At 37.3% G+C, this 17,901-nt stretch overlaps 1 protein-coding gene across 2 annotated transcripts in view; it reads left to right on the top strand.

Annotated features, from left to right (window-relative positions):
- C5H3orf70 (chromosome 5 C3orf70 homolog) overlaps positions 1–17,901 on the top strand; it is a 104,589-nt gene that overhangs the window by 46,476 nt on the left and 40,212 nt on the right. The window lies entirely within an intron of this gene.

The following is a 17,901-nucleotide window of genomic DNA, read 5'->3' as shown; positions in this document are numbered from 1 at the left end:
ATATGAAAGTCCATTCTGAGCCTCCTCAGTATCCGATGTGACTTCTGTTTTCTACGTTACTTCCCAGGTCTCTCTTCCCAGCTGCGTGTACTTGGAGAAACCCAGAGAAGTTATTTGGGACTCCTTGTTCTAACAGTAATGACCTTGTTCTATAGCCGTTTTGTCACATATCGCTGAATTTCACTTGTCTGAAAGGACAGCTCCTTCAGTCTGTGACTTACAGATCCTTTTTATCATCTTGCAACAAGTTCTCTAAGCTGTCTTACCTAGAAAGGGCGCCTGGAGCTTTCAGCTGTCAGTTTGTTAGCTATGTAAAGACACTGGCAGCCTGAACTCAGACCACTGTATTATGTCATTTGATATTTTTTTTAAATTCAAGAAATTAATTAAGTTAAAGAGTGGTCTTAAAGTGATAAAATGTGTAAGAAAAGATGAACATTATAGAATTGTAAGATATTTATCACTTTTACCTTCATTTTTTCAGTGGCATCCTTTTGTACTTACCATGATCCTTGGTTTCTTTTCCTTTTTAGAAAGTCAGATTCATTGAAGTATAACTCACAGACAGTAAAATTCACACATTTTCAGTTCTGTGAATTTTAAACAAACGTATATAGTTGTGTAAACATCACCACATCAAGGTGTAAATATTTTCACCCCAAAAGTTTTCCTCAAGCCCTTTTGTTATCTCTCCCCCCATCCCCACTCCCAGCCCTAGTAACCTCTAATCTGTTTTGTTCCCTATAGGTTTGCTTTTCCAGAATGTTTTATAAATGGAATCATACAATATGCAACCCTTTTACTATAGTTTTTATAATATTCCAGAATGTTATGTAAATGGAATTATGTGGTATGTAGCTTCTTCCACTTAACATAATGCTCTTGAGATTCGTCCATGCTGTTGACTGTATCAGTAGTTTGTTCCTTTTTATTGCAGTTTCATATTCCATTGTATGAATTTACCACAATTCATTCATGAGTTGTGGGACACTTGGGTTGTTTCTAGTTTTTGCTGATTAAGGATAAAAACTGCTATAAACATTTGCATGCATGTTTTTGTGGAGATGCATATCTTCATTTCTGTTGAGTAAGTATCTAGGAATAGGATTGCTGGATTGTATATGTTCAATTTTCTAAAAAACTGCCAAACTGTTTTCCAAAGTTAGCTGTACTATTTTGCATTCACACCATCAACGAATGAGTATGCCTCTTGCTCTACATCCTTGTCAGCTCTTGGTGTGTCAGTTAAAAAAAAAATTATCCATTTAAATATGGGTCTAGTAGTTATCTCGTTGTAGTTTTAATGTGATTTCTCTAATGACTAATGACACTGGACATCTTTTCATGTATTTATTTGCCATCTGTATAATCTTCTTTGGTGAAATATCTGATCAAATTGTTGCTCATTTATTTGAGTTGTATATTTTTTACTGTTAAGTTGTGAGAGTTCTTTATATATTCTGGATATTGACCCCTTGTCAGATATGTTTGCAGGTAGTTCTCCTAGTCTGTGGATTTTCTTTTCATTTTCTTATAGTGTCTAGAAAGGAGTTTAAAATTTTTATGACACCTTTTTTTTTCTTTTATGGTCCATGCTTTTTGTGTTCTACTTAAGAAATCCTTACCTAGTCCAAGATCACAAAGGTTACCTCCTATATGTTCTTCTGGAAGTTTTATAGTATAAGTTTCATATTTAATTGACTCCTCCATTTCAAGTTAGTTTTTTATATAGCATTAGGTATTAGCTGAAATTCATTGTTTTTTAACATATGGATATTCAGCTGTGTCAGCGCCTTTCGTTGAAGACTGTCTTTCCTCCATTGAATTGCCTTGGTGTCTTTATTGGAAATCTTTTGACTGTAGAGGTGCTAAAGCCTAGTATTGTTCCACTTATCTGTTGTCTGTCCCTTCACCAGTGCCACACTGTCTTGATTACTATGGTTTTGTTGTAAGTCTTGAAATCAGGTAATGTGAGTCCTTCAACTTTATTTTTCTTTTTCAAAATTGTTGAAAATATACATTTTAGAATCAGCTTCTCAATTTACATTGTAAATTTACAATTTACAGCTTCTCAATTTACAAAATATACATTTTAGAATCAGCTTCGCAAGTCTCCTGGGATTTGCATTACATTTGCATTGAATTTGTAGATCAATTTGGAAAGATTTGATTTTCCTTCATGTGTTTTGAAGCTCTGTTGTCAGTTTTATACATATTTAGGATTATTACATCTTCTTAGTCAATTGGCCCTTTTATGTAATATCCCTCTTTATCCTTGGTGATAGCCCTTGTTCAGAAATCTACTTTGGTATTATAGTCAGCACAGTTTCCTTTTGATTAATTTTTGTATGGTATATTTTCTTTATCTTTTTACTTTTAACTACTTTATGTCTAAATGTTTAAAGTGGGTTTTTTATAGACAGCATATTGTTGGGCTTTGCTTTTCTGTATAGTCTGGCATTGTAACTTTCTTTGATTGTCCTGTATGATCTTGGCCTTGTTACTTCTCCACCTCACATATCTCATTACACCCTTCCTCCTCACTACTCTCCCATCAGACTAGCCTGAATTCAGTTTGTAGGACTCATAAAATTCTTTCTTGCTATAAACCATTGTTCTTGCTGTTGTCTCTGCCTCGAATATTCTCACACCCCATGGTATCCTACCATCCTTCCTCCCTCCAGCCTCCTGTGCTGTAAGCTTATAACACATACTCTTCTTGTCCTTCGAGTCACTTCTTACATACCGTCTCTTCACAGAAGCCTTTCCCTACCATCCTATCTAGAGTAGGCCCTCCCTATTCTTTGTAACAGCGTCACGCTTGCTTTTCTTTCTAACCGCAGTCACGTCTGTGTATTTGCTTTGAATGACTGTTTACTATACTCTCTACCCTCTCCCAGTAGAATGCCAGTATCATGAAAGTAAAGGAGTCTTATCTGTTTTACGTTGAACGGTTAGCATTCAGTAATACAATATCTGGTATGTAGTATTGATATATGATTATTGAATGAGCAAATGAATACTTTTTCAAAATTTGGCTTTTTCTGGGAGTTACATAACCATATATATGTATATTTTTCCCATTGTATATATTATCCATTAGTCAGAAATGTATTTATACTTGCTAAATGACTCTTTGTCCATTAGCAGTCACATCTCTCAAGTAACCTATAGTGGTGTTAGTGTTCTATGACCTAGTATAGGATCTTTGTAGGACATTTTGCAAAACTTAGCTTCATTTTTCTAAAAGCACCCAGAATTCTGAAAAATGCAAATACAAAGACACAAAACTAAAAATCGATTAGTGATGTACTTTTAAATTCAGAATTGGATCAACTGAAAGCCTACTTCAAAACTTCATAATCACTTAAACATGCCTTTTCAGTTCATTTTTACATCTGCATATGTAGTAAAATGTGGTACACTGTTTATTTGACATTTGATGACTACAATAAAGTGGTAGTAAACTAGATGTTAGAACCAATTTATCATCAGTCATTAGGATCAACAAGCATTGTTGGTGGGAAGAGGGACAAAGTCTGCTTAGAAAGTAATTAATATTTTTATTTTTGAGGGACATTAGTGAAAACTTACAATGTTAAAGATGACATATTAAAGAGTAAGTTATAACAATAAGGAGTTTATCTGGTAGATAATGGAATAAGAAAATGAAGGAATGTCCTGCTGCTGCTGCAAACACAGATACATTTTGTTTTAAATATAGCAGCAAGAAAAAATCTTTTCATGCATGACCATGTTTGAAGGCAGGAAAGGCAAATCTCCTTGTGCCAGAGGGAACTCAGAGATTGGAAGTTAAATTCTAGAGGCCCATGAGACAGTAATTGGACTGGATATTGGTCTGTGGGGTTTTAACCCAGGCCAGGGGATAAGAGTGGAGAGCATGGGCTGCATGTGTAAGTAGAAACTAGAACAAGACAGCTTCCTAAAGAGTATTTTTACCTCATGAATCAAATCAAATACAGGAAAGAAACTGAAAAAACATTTCTAAATTAGTGTAATCCAGTTCTTGCTGTTTTTCAGTAAGATAGTGATCTGGCAGTGGGGTACCTATCCAAATTTGAATGAAGCTTAATCTGTTCCCATTACTCTTTTTTCTCTTTTTCAAAAATTTTTATTTTATATTGGAGTATAGTTAACAATGTTGTGTTAATTTCAGGTGTACAGCAAAGTGATTCAGTTATACATATGCATGTATCTATTCTTCTTTAAGTTCTTTTCCCATTTAGGTTATTACAGAATATTGAGAAGAGTTCCCTGTGCTATACAGTAGGTCCTTGTTGGTTATCTATTTTAAATATTGCAGTGTGTATATGTCAGTCCCAAACTCCCAATCTATTCCTCCCCCTCCCCCTTCCCCCTAGTAACCATAAGTTCTCTATGTCTGTGAGTCTGTTTCTGTTTTGTAAATAAGTTCATTTTCTTAGATTCCCCGTAAACGCGATATCATATGATATTTGTCTTTCTCTGTCAGACTTCACTTAGCATGATAATTTCCAGGTCCATCTATATTGCTGCAAATGGCACCATTTCATTCTTTTTAATGGCTGAGTAATACTCCACTGTATATATGTACCACATCATCTTTATCCATCCATCTATCGATGGACATTTAGGTTGCTTCTGTGTCTTGGCTATTGTAAACAGTGTGTCAGTGAACATTGAACTGCATGTATCCTTCCAAACCATGATTTTCTCTTTATATATGCCCAAGAGTGAGATTGCTGCATCATATGGTAGTTCTGCGTTTAGTTTTTAAAGGAACCTCCATACTCTTCTCCATAGTGGTTGTACCAATTTACATTCCCACCAATAGTGTGGGAGGGTTCCCTTTTCTCCACACACTCTCCAGCATTTATTGCTTTAGACTTTTAAATTAATTAATTAATTTGGCTGTGCCAGGTCTTAGTTGTGGCATGCGGGATCTTTGTTGCCACATATGGGATCTTGTAGTTGCGCTATGCGGAATCTTAGTTGCGGCATCTGGGATCTAGTTCCCTGATCAGGAATCGAACCTGGGCCCCCTGCATTGGGAGCACGGAGTCTTAACCATTGGACCACCAGGGAAGTCCCTATTGTTTGTAGACTTTTTGTTGGTGGCTGTTCTGACTGGTGTGAGGTGATATCTCATTGTAGTTTTGATATTCATTTCTCTAATAATTAGCAGTGTTAAGCATCTTTTCATGTGCCTCTTGACCATCTGTATATCTTCTTCGGAGAAATGTCTATTTAGATCTTCTGCCCATTGGGTTGTTTATTTTTTTGATATTGAGGCTCATGTGCTGTTTGTAAATTTTGGAGATTAATTCCTTGTCAGTTGCATCATTTGCAAATATTTTCTCGCATTCTGTGGGTTGTGTTTTTGTTTTGTTTATGGTTTCCTTTGCTGTGCAAAAGCTTTTGAGTTTCATTAAGTCCCATTTGTTTATTTTTGTTTTATTTTCATTACTCTAGGAGGTGGATCAAAAAAGATATTGCTGCAATTTATGTCCAAGAGTGTTCTGCCTATGTTTTCCTCTAAGAGTTTTATAGTATTTGGTCTTACAGTTAGGTCTTTAATCCATTTTGAGTTTATTTTTGCATATGGTGTTAGAGTATGTTCTAATTTCATTTTTTTATAAGTAGCTGTTCAGTTTTCGCAGAACCATTTATTGAAGAGACTGTCTTTTCTCCGTTGTATATTGTTGCCTCCTTTGTTGTAGATTAATTGAACATAGGTGTGTGGGTTTATTTCTGGACTTTCTATCCTGTTGTATTGATTTATTTTTCTGTTTTTGTGCCAGTACCATACTGTCTTGGTGACTGTAGCTTGGTAGTATATAGTCTGAAGTCAGGGAGCCTCATTCCTCCAGTCCCGTTTTTCTTTCTCAAGATTACTTTGGCTATTTGGGATGTTTTGTGTTTCCATACAAATTGTAAAATTTTTTATTCTAGTTCTGTGAAAAATGCTGTTGGTAATTTGATAGAGATTACATTGAATCTGTAGATTGGTTTTGGTAGTCTAGTCAGTTTCACAATATTGATTCTTCCAATCTAAGAACATGGTATATCTCTTCATCTGTTTGTATCATCTTTGATTTCTTTCATCAGTATCTCATAGTTTACGGAGTATACAGGTCTTTTGCCTCTTTAGGTAGGTTAATTCATAGGTATTTTATTCTTTTTGTTGCAGTGGTAAAAGGGAGTGTTTCCTTAATTTCTCTTTCAGATCTTTCATCATTAGTGTATAGGAATGCAAGAGATTTCTGTGCATTAATTTTGTATACTGCAACTTTACCAAATTCATTGTTTAGCACTAGTAGTTTTCTGGTGACATCTTTAGGATTCTCTGTGTATAGTATCATGTCACCTGCAAACAGTGACAATTTTACTTCTTTTCCAATTTGGATTCCTTTTATTCCTTTCTGCTCTGATTGCCATAGCTAGGACATCCAAGACTATGTTGAATAAGAGTGGCAAGAGTGGACATCCTTGTTTTGTTCCTGATCTTAGAGGAAATGCTTTTAGCTTTTGAATGTTATGCTAGCTCTAGGTTTGCCGTATATGGCCTTTATTATGTTGAGGTATGTTTCCTCTATGCCCACTTTCTGTAGACTTTTTATCATAAATGGGTGTTGAATTTTGTCAAAAGCTTTTTCTGAACCTATTGAGATGATCATATGTTTTTAATTCATTTTGTTAATGTGATGTATCACACTGATTGATTTATGGATGTTGAAAAATTCTTGAATCCCTGGGGTAGATCCCACTTGATAATGGTGTATGATCCTTTTAATGTATTGTTGGATTTAGTTTCCTAGTATTTTGTTAAGGATTTTTGCATCAATGTTCAGTGATATTGGCCTGTAATTTTCTTTTTTTGTGGTATCTTTTTCTGGTTTTGGTATCAGGATGATGGTGGCCTCATAGAATGAGTTTGGCAGTGTTCCTTCCTCTGTAGTTTTCTGGAACAGTTTCAGAAGGATGGGTGTTAACTTTTCTCTAAGTGATATAATTCGCCTTTGAAGCCATCTGATCCTGGACTTTTATTTGTTGGAATTTTTTAAATCACAGTTTCAATTTCAGTACTTGTGATTTGTCTGTTCATATTTTCTATTTCTTCCTGGCTCAGTCTTGGGAGATTGTACGTTTTTAAATATCTGTCCATTTCTTCTAGGTTGTCCATTTTATCGGCATATAGTTGCTTGTAGTAGCCTCTCATGATCCTTTGTATTTCTGTGGTGTCTGTTGTAACTTCTCCTTTTCATTTCTAATTTCATTGATTTGAGCCCTCTCCCATTTTTCTTGATGACTCTGGCTAAAGGTTTATCAGTTTTGTTTATCTTTTGCAAGAGGCAACTTTTAGTTTCATTGATCTTTTCTGTTGTTTTCTTCATCTCTATTTCATTTATTTCTGCTCTGATCTTTATGATTTTTTTCTTTTTACTAACTTTGGCGTTTGTTTGTTCTTTCTCCAGTTGCTTTAGGTGTAAGTTTAGAGATTTTTTGAGATTTTTTGAGATTTTGAGATTTTTTGTTTGTTTGTTTCCTGATGTAAGATTGTATTGCTATAAACTTCCTTCTTAGAACTGCTTTTGGTGTGTCCCATAGGTTTTGGATTGTTGTGCTTTCGTTTTCATTTGTCTCTTGGTATTTTTTGATCTTCTCTTTGATTTGTTCAGTGAGACATTGGTTGTTTAGTAACATATTGTTTAGCCTCCACGTGTTTGTGTTTTTTACAGTTTTTTTCTTGTAGTTGGTTTCTAATCTCATAGCGTTGCAGTTGGAAAAGCTGCTTGATATGACTTCAATTTTCTTAAATTTACTGAGATTTGCCTTGTGGTCCAGCATGTGATCAATGTGCACTTGAGAAGAATGTGTATTCTGTTGCTTTTGGATGGGATGTTTTATAAATATAAATTAAGTCCATCTGGTCTAATGTGTCATTTAAGGCCTGTGTTTCCTCACTGATTTTCTGTCTGCATGATCTGTCCATTGATGTAAGTGGGGTGTTAAAGTCCCCCAGTATCATTGTGTTACTGTCAGTTTCTCCTTTTATGGCTGTTAGTATTTGCCTTATATATTGAGGTGCTCCTATATTGGGTGCATCTATATTTACAATTGTTATATGTTCTTGGATTGATCCCTTGATCATTATGTATGTCCTTCTTTCTCTCTTGTAGCAGTGTTTATTTTAAAATTTATTTTGTCAGATATGAGTATTACTACTCCAGCTTTCTTTGATTTCTGTCTGCCTGGAATACCTTTTTCCATCCCCTCATTTTCAGTTCCTAGATCTGATGTGGGTTTCTTGTAGATAGCATATATATGGGTCTTGTTTTTGTATCCATTCAGCCAGTCTGTGTCTTTTGGTTGGAGCATTTAATCCATTTACATTTAAGGTAATTGTTGATATGTATGTTCTTACTGCCATTTCGTTAATTGTTTAGAATTTGTTTTTGTAGGTCATTTTTCTTTCATTCCACTTTCATTCTCTTCTCTTGTGACTTGATGACTAACTTTAGTGATGTGTTTTGATCCCCTTTTCTTTCTGTGTGTGTGTATCTATTGTAGGTTTTTGGTTTGCAGTTCCTATGAGTTTTGATATAGCAGTCTATATATAAACAAGATTGTTTTAAGTTGCTGGTCTTTTAATTTCAAATGCATTTCCAGTATCTTGCATTCATTCATACTCTCCTCTTCTCAGGATTGCTGGTTTTGATATCACATTTGTGTGTGGATGATTTCCTATCTTTACTGTATGTTTGCCTTTACAACTGAGCTTTTCCATTTGTAATTTTCTTATATCTAGTTGTGGCCTTTTCTTTTCCACCTACAGAAGTTCCTTTAGCATTTGTTGTAACACTGGTTTGGTGGTGTTGAATTCTCTTAGCTTTTGCTTGTCTGTAAAGCTTTTGATTTGTCCATCGAATCTGAATGAGAGCCTTGCTGTGTAGAGTGTTCTTGGTTGTAGGTTCTTCACTTTAAATGTATCATGCCACTCCCTTCTGGCCTGCAGAGTTTCTGCTGAAAAATCGGCTGATAAACTTATGGGAATTCCCTTTTATGTCATTTTTGCTTTTCCCTTGTTTCTTTAATATTTTCTCTCTGTCTTTAATTTTGTCAGTTTGATTACCCTGAGTCTTGGCCTGTTCCTCCTTGAGTTTATCCTGTGTGGGACTCTCTGTGAGTTTATCCTGTGTGGGACTCTGTGCTTTGTGGACTTAGGTGACTGTTTCCTTTCCCATGTTAGGGAAGTTTTCAGCTATTATCTCTTCAAATATTTTCTCAGGTCCTTTCTCTCTCTCTTCTTTTTCTGTGACCCCTAAAATCCAAATGTTGGTGTGTTTAATGTTGTTACAGAAGTCTCTTAGGCTGTCCACATTTCTTTTCATTCTTTTTTCTTTATTCTGTTCCATGGCAGTGATTTCTACCATTCTGTCTTCTGGCTCACTTATCCGTTTTCCTGTCTCATTTATTCTGCTGTTGATTCCTTCTAGTGCATTTTTCATTTCAGTTATTGTATTATTCATCTCTCTTTGTTCTTTAATTTTTCTATGTCCCTGTTAAATATTTTTGGTATCTTCTCAGTCTGCGCTTCCATTCTTTTTGCAGGGTCTTGGATCATCTTTACTATCATTACTCTGAATTCTTTTTCGGGTAGATTGCCTGTCTCTACTTCACTTAGTTGTCCTTCTGGAGTTTTATCTTGTTTTTTCATTTGGAACATATTCCTCTGCCATCTCATTCTGTGTAAATTTCTGTGATTATGGTTTCCGTTCTGCAGGGGGCAGGGTTGGAGTTCTTGTTTCTGCTGTCTGCCCCCGGTTGGGTGAGCCTGTCTAAGAGGCTTGTGCAGACCTCCTCGTGTGAGGGACTGGATCCTGCCCACTGGTCGGTGGAGTGGGGTCTTGTCCCTCTGGTGGGCAGGGCTGTGTCATGGGGTGTGTTTAGCAGGCAGCTGTGTGTTCAGGAAGACTTTAAGCAGCCTGTCTGCTGATGGGTGGGTCTGTGTTCCTGCCCTGTTGGTTGTTTGGGCTGAGGCACGTCGGAGCACTGGAGCCTACGGTCTTTTGGGTGTGGCCAGGTCTTGGTGAGAAAATGGCAGCCCCACGGGGGCTTATGCCAATGAGTACTCCACAGAACTACTGCCACCAGTGTCTTTTTCTGCACAGTGAGCCACAGCCACCCCCTGCCTCCACAGGAGACCCTCCAGTACTAGCAGGCAGGTATGGCCCAGGCTCTCATGAGGTCACTGCTTCTTTCCCTGGGTCGTGATGTGTATGATACCTTGTGTGCGCCCTCGAAGAGTGGAGTTTCTGTATCCCCCAGCCCTGTGAATTCTTGCGGTCAAACTCCGCTGACTTTCAAACCCAGATGCTCTGGAGGCTCCTCCTCCTGATGCCAGATGCCCAGGCTGGGGAGCCTGACGTGGGGCTCAGAACTTTGACTCCTGTTGGAGAGCTTCTGTGGTATAATTATTTCTAAGTTTGTGGGTCGCGCATCTGGTGGTTATGGGATTTGATTTTATCATGATTGTGCCCCTCCCACCATCTCGATGTGGCTTATTCTTTGTCTTTGGATATAGGATATCTTTTTTGGTAAGTTTCAGCATTTTTGTTGTTGTTGTTGTTGATGGTTCAGCAGTTAGTTGTCATTTTGGTGTTTTCGTAAGAAGAGGTGAGTTCATGTCCTTCTACTCTGCCATCTTGTCTCTGTCCATACCTGCTATGTTCTAATTGCCTTTCTAACTACCCCCCAAAATTGTTGACATCCTCTGTGGCCATCTGTCAAGGTGGTCATTCCTTTGTGTTTGATGGAATTAGAGGAGTATCACGGTTCCACGGATTGATGAAGGAAAATACTCTGTGTTCTTGGCTTTTGGTGTTTATTTCCTTGTTCCTTGAGTGTCTGTTTTTTAAGGATCTTGTCTGTAAACCATATCTACTTCCCACACGCACAAACTGATATCTTCAATAAGCATCTTTTCTGCTCCCCACTTTTTAGTGCCTTTCCTGGAGCTGTGGAGGATGACACAAAGGGTAATAAAGGGTGGGGAGAGTAGAGGAGGAAGAGGTGAAGGAGGAGGAGAGCTGGGGAATTGGCTGCTCTTGGGTGTAGTGAGATGTCTCCAGCCAGGGCCAAGCTGTGGCAGCAGTAGCAGCAGAGAAGGGTCTGTGTGGCTAAGAGGCTTTTGATCTCTTTCTCTCTTACTGTCACAGTAAAGAGGAGAATGGAGGGTGCTCAGGAGGGAGGCTAGTGGAGGGCTGAGGGGGTAGTAGTCGTGGTTGGGGGGTTTTTGAAGAAGAAACTCCTTCTCCTCTCTCAGGCTCAATCCCCCCCTCCCCATTACTCTTCTTTTAGGTCCTATCCCTGTCTTCTCTCTCTGTTGAGTTTCCATTTTATTGCATTTTAAATAAAGTTGTAAGATAGAAAAAAGGGGAGTCTCCTGGTCATTAACCTTTCATTAGTTTCTTGAAAGCTTTGGTTTTTCTTGGTTTAGGAGAGACTAGCTCATAAGTAGGGCAAACGTGCAGTCCTTTATGAGCTGTAATAGAAGCAGCCAAGTAACATAAGCTTCCATCATTATATTGTTTTAATTATGTCCGTTAAAGAATCATTGGAAGAACATTTAATGTTTTAAAAGTCTGGAGAGATAGATGATGTGTTAAGAAAAATGAAGTTATTTTAGCAACTGACTCTTCTCTCTCAATATAAGGACCTAGGAGAAATTTACAGAAGTCATTACCATTGTCTGTAAAGGGTTTGCAAAGTCATTTGTAGGGGAATTCTTAATTCAGTAATGAAATAACATGGTAGAGTGGTTCTTGAGATAATATTATTATTTAAAAATGACTCAATTTGCACTGAGTACAACATTTAACTTTCTTATTTTCCTAGAACTGATTTGTTATTTTAAAATTTTTGTTTAGATTCTATATAGTGTTCAGATATGGGTTTTTTGTGGGGTTTTTTTGATGTGGACCGTTTTAAAAGTCTTTATTGAATTTGCTACAATATTGCTTCTGCTTTATGTTTTGTTTTTTTGGCCTCGAGGCATGTGGGATCTTAGCTCCCCAACCAGGGATCGAACCCACACCCCCTGCATTGGAAGGCGAAGTCTTAACCACTGGCCATCCAGGGTAGTCCCCTGATATGGGTTTTAAATTCTGTTATTCTTAAAGCACACCAAGGAGAATAGTAGTAAAATTGTTTAAAAGCAATTTTGTTAGGTTACAGTCCTTTCTGGAAAACTACAAGGTAAGTTAAATGTTGGTGTTTATTTCCAGTTTTATTTTATCCCTATAATGTTTTTACTAAGGAGAGGTTTGTGCAGACAGGTGTGAACCTATGTAATAAAATGCGGTACATGCACATCTATATACATTTAAACATTTACTGAATGCCCCCTTTATGTTAGGCACTTGTGCTACCTCTAGAGCATATACAGATGATAGACACAGTCCTTATTCTTAAGGGGCTCACAGTCCAGTGGGAGAGACAGGGAGAGATAGACAAATAAATAGAAAACTGCTATCAAGTATATGTGCTGTCAAGTGTATGAAACTGTATCCAGGATGCTATGAGAGTACAGAAGGGGAGTATCTAACTTAGACTTAGGAGTCGGGGAAGACTTCCAGGGTGAGGGATACTGAGCTGAGTTTTAAAGGAAAACAGGAATTGGCCAGATAAAGAAGGAAAGAAAGGAGTGTCGTTACAGGTAGAACATAGAACTGTGAGAAGACTTGTAGATATAAAAGAACATTCATTTAATTATTTGACAGATATTTTTTGAGCATCTGCTCTATGTCAGGCATATGTAGTACCTCCACTGGGGACATACTGGAGCATGAAAACAGACACACTTCCTGCCCTAAATGGGCTTTACAGTCTGTATGGAGAAAGAGATGAATAAAATAATCACAAATAATTTCAAAAACTGTAATGGTGATAAACGCAGTGAAGGAGAGGTTTAAGGCGCTCTGAGAACAGGTATTAGAGTTGGGGTTGGGGCATTGTTCCCTGCGGAAGTGATCCTGGACCTGACAACTGAAGGATGGGTTTGTAAACAAATATTATGCGCAGTTGGATTGATCTCACTTTTACTCTGCTTACAAAACATAGGTTCATGGGTTTCTCTCCAGGGAGTACAGAATGGCTGGAATGTAGGGTCTGTGTGGGAGAGGGAAAAGAGATGAGGCTGGAGAGCGGGGCAGGAGCAAGATTATGGAAGGCTTTGCATAGCATTCTAGGAAATTTGGTTTTTATCTTGAAGATGATGGATGTTGTGAACCACTGAAGGATTTGAAGCCAGGCTGAGAGAAACATAATCAGATTTGTGTTTTAGAAGGAACTTCTTGAGAAAGGTTACTGTGGAGGATTGGTTGGAGACGGCAAGACTACATTAATTACTACTTGTTTCTCTGCCAAGTAATACGTGATAGGTTCTGTACTTTCTATTAATATTTTAGTTCCTTCATTTCTGCCATGTCAGTGACCACCCTTCTGTGTCTTCATCTATTTATTTTTGGTGGTACATATAGTAAGAACCATGGTTTTTACCTTTAGTAGTGGGCATGGATTCTAAAGATTTCTCACAGGTATTACAAGAACAAGAACAGGAATTGGAGGAAATATATTTCACATATTTTTTTAAATTTATTTTTTAATTTTTTGCATTACGCTGGCCTCTCACTGCTGTGGCCTCTCCCGTTGTGGAGCACAGGCTCCGGATGTCCAGGCTCAGTGGCCATGGCTCACGGGCCCAGCCGCTCCGCAGCATGTGGGATCTTCCCGGACCAGGGCACGAACCCGTGTCCCCTGCATCGGCAGGCGGACTCTCAACCACTGCGCCACCAGGGATGCCCTATTTCACATATTTTAAAGTGATGTGGCACTGCTCCAGAAATAATACTGATTAATGTTTCCAGGAGGGAAGAACAAGTAGGAAATTCCTGGGTTATGCTTCTATTTGCAATTTTATTGACAAGGTTGCTGATTTTAAAAGTAAGAGATTCTGCTTCAATAAATGATTGGTAATAAATATTAATATTTCCACATCTGTGATTTCTTATCTAAAAATGCAGAATGTTGGACTAGCTGAGCTCTGAAGACCTTTCTGCCCATTGTAAACTATGATTCTGTGTTTGCTCTTTTAAGAGGTCGTCACACTTTTGCTTTCTTCACTGACATCAAATTAAGGCATTGGTTTTCAACAGTGGGTGATTTTGCTACCTAGGAGATATTTGGCAGTATCTGAAGACATTTTTGATTGTCACAACTGGGGTGTTGCTACTCCCATCTAATGAGTAAAGGCCAGGGATGCAGCTAAACTTCCTAGAAGGTACAGGACAGCCCTTCACAAAAAGCATTATTAACAAATTTTTAGACGTGATAAATATGTTATGAAATAGATGGTGGTGGTGGTTTGACAGTGTATGCTTATCTCCAAACTCACCAAGTTGTATACATTGTATACATTAAATATGTACAACTTTTTGTATGTCAGTCATACCTCAGTAAAGTGTTTTTTTTTTAATTAATTTTCCAGCCCAGAATATTAATAATGACAAGGTTGGGAAACCCTGAATTAAGGCAAGATTGATACGACTTCCTTTGGTTAAAATATAGTTCTTGAGTAGATGTGACATTCTCTCTCTACTATTGTCTTAGTCACCTTGGGCTGCTATAACAAATATACCACAGACTGGATGGCTTAAACAACAAATATTTATTTCTCATAGTTCCGGAAGCTAGAAATCCAAGATCAGGTTTGCCATCACAGTTGTGTTCTGGAGAGGGCCCTCTTCCTAGTTTATAGATGGCTGCTCTCTTGCTGTATCCTCACGTGGCAGAGAGAGAGAGATCATTTCTCCTGTGTCTCTTATGAGGGCACCAATCCCATTTATTGGGGCTCCACCCTCATGACCCAGTTATTTTCCAAAGGCCCCACCTCCTAATACAGTCACATTGGAGATTAGGATTTCAACATATGAATTTTGGGTGGACACAAACGTTCAGTCCATAACAAGTATAATATTTATTTGTTCATTTGTTCACTCACTCACTGTGAATTTTGCCAAATCACTAAGCACACCATCTTTGTATTCCTGTGGTATTATCTAATACAGAGTAGGTCTTGTTGAGATATCTGAGGGGACTCAATAAATAGCATTCCTCTTCTTACACTGAGTTCTGAACCAGCTGAGAAATAAGATAAGAATAAGTATCTGGGAACCAAAATATCACCCTCATTCTAATGAAAACTAAATTGGAGGATGCAGCATATATTTGCTGGCAGTTGGGCTTCCAAATTTTGAAACTCAGAATTGGAAGGCTTATCCACCCAGTCATAACAGCACTGGACTGAGATGAGTGCCAATGTGGAGACTATCCTTAGAGAAGCAGGTCAGACTTGTGTTCTCTGTGGTTGACTCATTCCAAAGAGGTAAAAGGAGGGAGCTGAGCCAAGTACACACAGTTTATTCTTCCAAATTTGCCAACTGGTAAACCATTCTCTCTTTCCTTAGGTAGAGAGAGGAAAGGCATAGAGAGGGCCAAGAGTTTGATACTAATTGAGCTCCCTTTGTAGGATACGTAGGGGAAGGAGCAGAACCTTTCTCCATAATAGGCCTCAGTAATCACTAAGGGACTGTGGTATGGAATCTACCCATACTATGAATGTCTGCAAGGTCTAGACGGGGACAGTTTTTTTTTTTTTTTCTGGATTTGTGTGCATTTATTGTGTCTAATCTACCCATTAGTTAACCCACAGGCAAATGACTACAGCCAAAACTAGGAAAAATGAATTAGAATTTTAGATGATAAAAGGGACCTTACAGATTTTTTAGTCCAGTGGATCTTAATCTTGGTTGCACATTGGAATCACTTGGGAAACTTTTAAAAAAATATTGATGCGAGGGCACCATCCCAGGCCATTTAAAATAGAATCTTGCAAGGTAGGACCTGGGTATCGCTATTTTGTAAAAAGCCACTCAAAGGATTCCAGTGCATAGCCAAGACTGAGAATCACTGATCTAGCCTGGTCTTCTCATTTTATGTACAAAAACGGAATCTCAGAGAGTCTTGGTGACTTGCCTAAGGCTATAATTAGTGAGAGCTGGAGTAAGAATGTGGCCTTCTGTCTCAGAGTCTAATGCTTCTTATTGAAAACAAAGCTTTTGGTGGGTCTGCCTTTTTTTTCCTTCATAATTTTAGCTCAACAAAAGAATTTGCAAAAGCATGTTAGGAGACTTGGATTTAATCCTGGCTCTGGTGCTAGCTGGCTAAGTCATTAGGCCTTAGTTCCCTTACCTTTTAAAACTGAGGGGTTAGACAAGATCATTTCAAGGTTTTTTTTAGTTAGTAAAACTGTGTTAGGGAGTTCCCTGGCCGTCCAGTGGTTAGGACTCTGCACTTTCAGTGCCGTGGGCCCGGGTTCAATCCCTGGTTAGGGAACTAAGATCCTGCAAGCTGTGCAGAGCAGTCAAAAAACAAACGAACAAAACTGTGTTAGACAAGATCATTTCCAAGGTTTTTTTAGTTAGTATCAATAAAACTGTGTACTTCTGTAGTTTGAAAGCACGAGCTTTATTTCTCCTTAGATAGGGTTAATTGCTGTTGTTGTTTTAACTTCTATTAAGAATCTATCTAGCAAAGTGTGATGCTAAGTGTTTTTAGATACATTAGTTCATTTTAATTGAAATATTTTAGGATAGGTTTCTGATGGGAATCTTTAAAGGGATCATTAAAATCTAGCTACTACCACCATTTAAAATTATAATGCCTTGAATATCTGAGCTTCTTTAATTTGCTTCATTAATTTACTATAAAGGTAGCCTCTAGGGACATGTCTACATGGTAAGGAATATCAGAAAAAATGCTGCTAATTCTTCTTAAGTCTGGATATATTCAAGTATCTGAACAATTACTTGAGTCCTTTTAATGTAATCCTAATATTTCTCAATATACAAATAAAACTTGAGATAAAATTACTTAATCCAGTTATGTTCTTTTAGTAACTTTTGTGTTCATTTATTTTCTTATAGTAATCAACTTAGAAAGTATTATTTGAAATTTAAATTGTTAAGTTGTTTTAGCTTCTGGCCCTAAGGGCAGGGTCCATTATATTCCAGAGATTAAGCTACTATGTACCTCCCCCTTCTCTGCCCCACATAGTTCTATCCCTGGCACTTCAGAAGTGCTTAATAAATATTGGTTAGCTTAATTACTATTTTATATTCTGGTATTGATAGTCCACTGTGTCTTTTTTCCATATATATCACAACTGGAATTCTCCTTTTGGCACTATCTGGTAATGAATTATAATAAAAACTCACTAAGAATAATGAATAAGATTATTTCATTAAATGATTCCACTAGTGTTATTTATAGAGCCTTTTATGCTTGTCCATAATTCTATAAGGTTTTCCTAACTTCTGAATAAACCTCAGGTGAGGCAGGAATCAAGACACTGCTCTTTACAGCCGTGTTAGAAGAAAAGGAATATTCTCTTTAAGCAGTCTCGTGTTTCTTTTAACTTCTATTCTTACAGTTCTATCAAAAAAATATGGCATAGTTAATTCTTTAGGAGTCTTATTTTTTTGTTGTTTTAAATTTTCTACATACTGTAGATCTTTTTTTCTAGTCTAGGTGAGAGTTTCTGCAGGAAGGCAAATATCAGATATGCTACTTTATTTTTGCCACAGTTCTCTATAGGATTTGTGTGCATGTCAAATGGTAACTATCATTTTGGGATAAACATGTTAAAAATTTAACTCATGTTCAGTGACTCAGGTTCGAAATCATGTCATGGAAGTCTTTTTTCTGAATTTTCAGATTCTGGAATTTTTTTGAAGTACTGATTATTATTGATTATTGTATATAATATACAAAAAAGAAAAC

Source organism: Pseudorca crassidens, chromosome 5 (genome assembly GCF_039906515.1).
Source record: "Pseudorca crassidens isolate mPseCra1 chromosome 5, mPseCra1.hap1, whole genome shotgun sequence".
Taxonomy (NCBI): domain Eukaryota; kingdom Metazoa; phylum Chordata; class Mammalia; order Artiodactyla; family Delphinidae; genus Pseudorca; species Pseudorca crassidens.
Note: the sequence above shows the minus strand (reverse complement) of the source record. Positions and strands in the feature narration are given on the sequence as shown.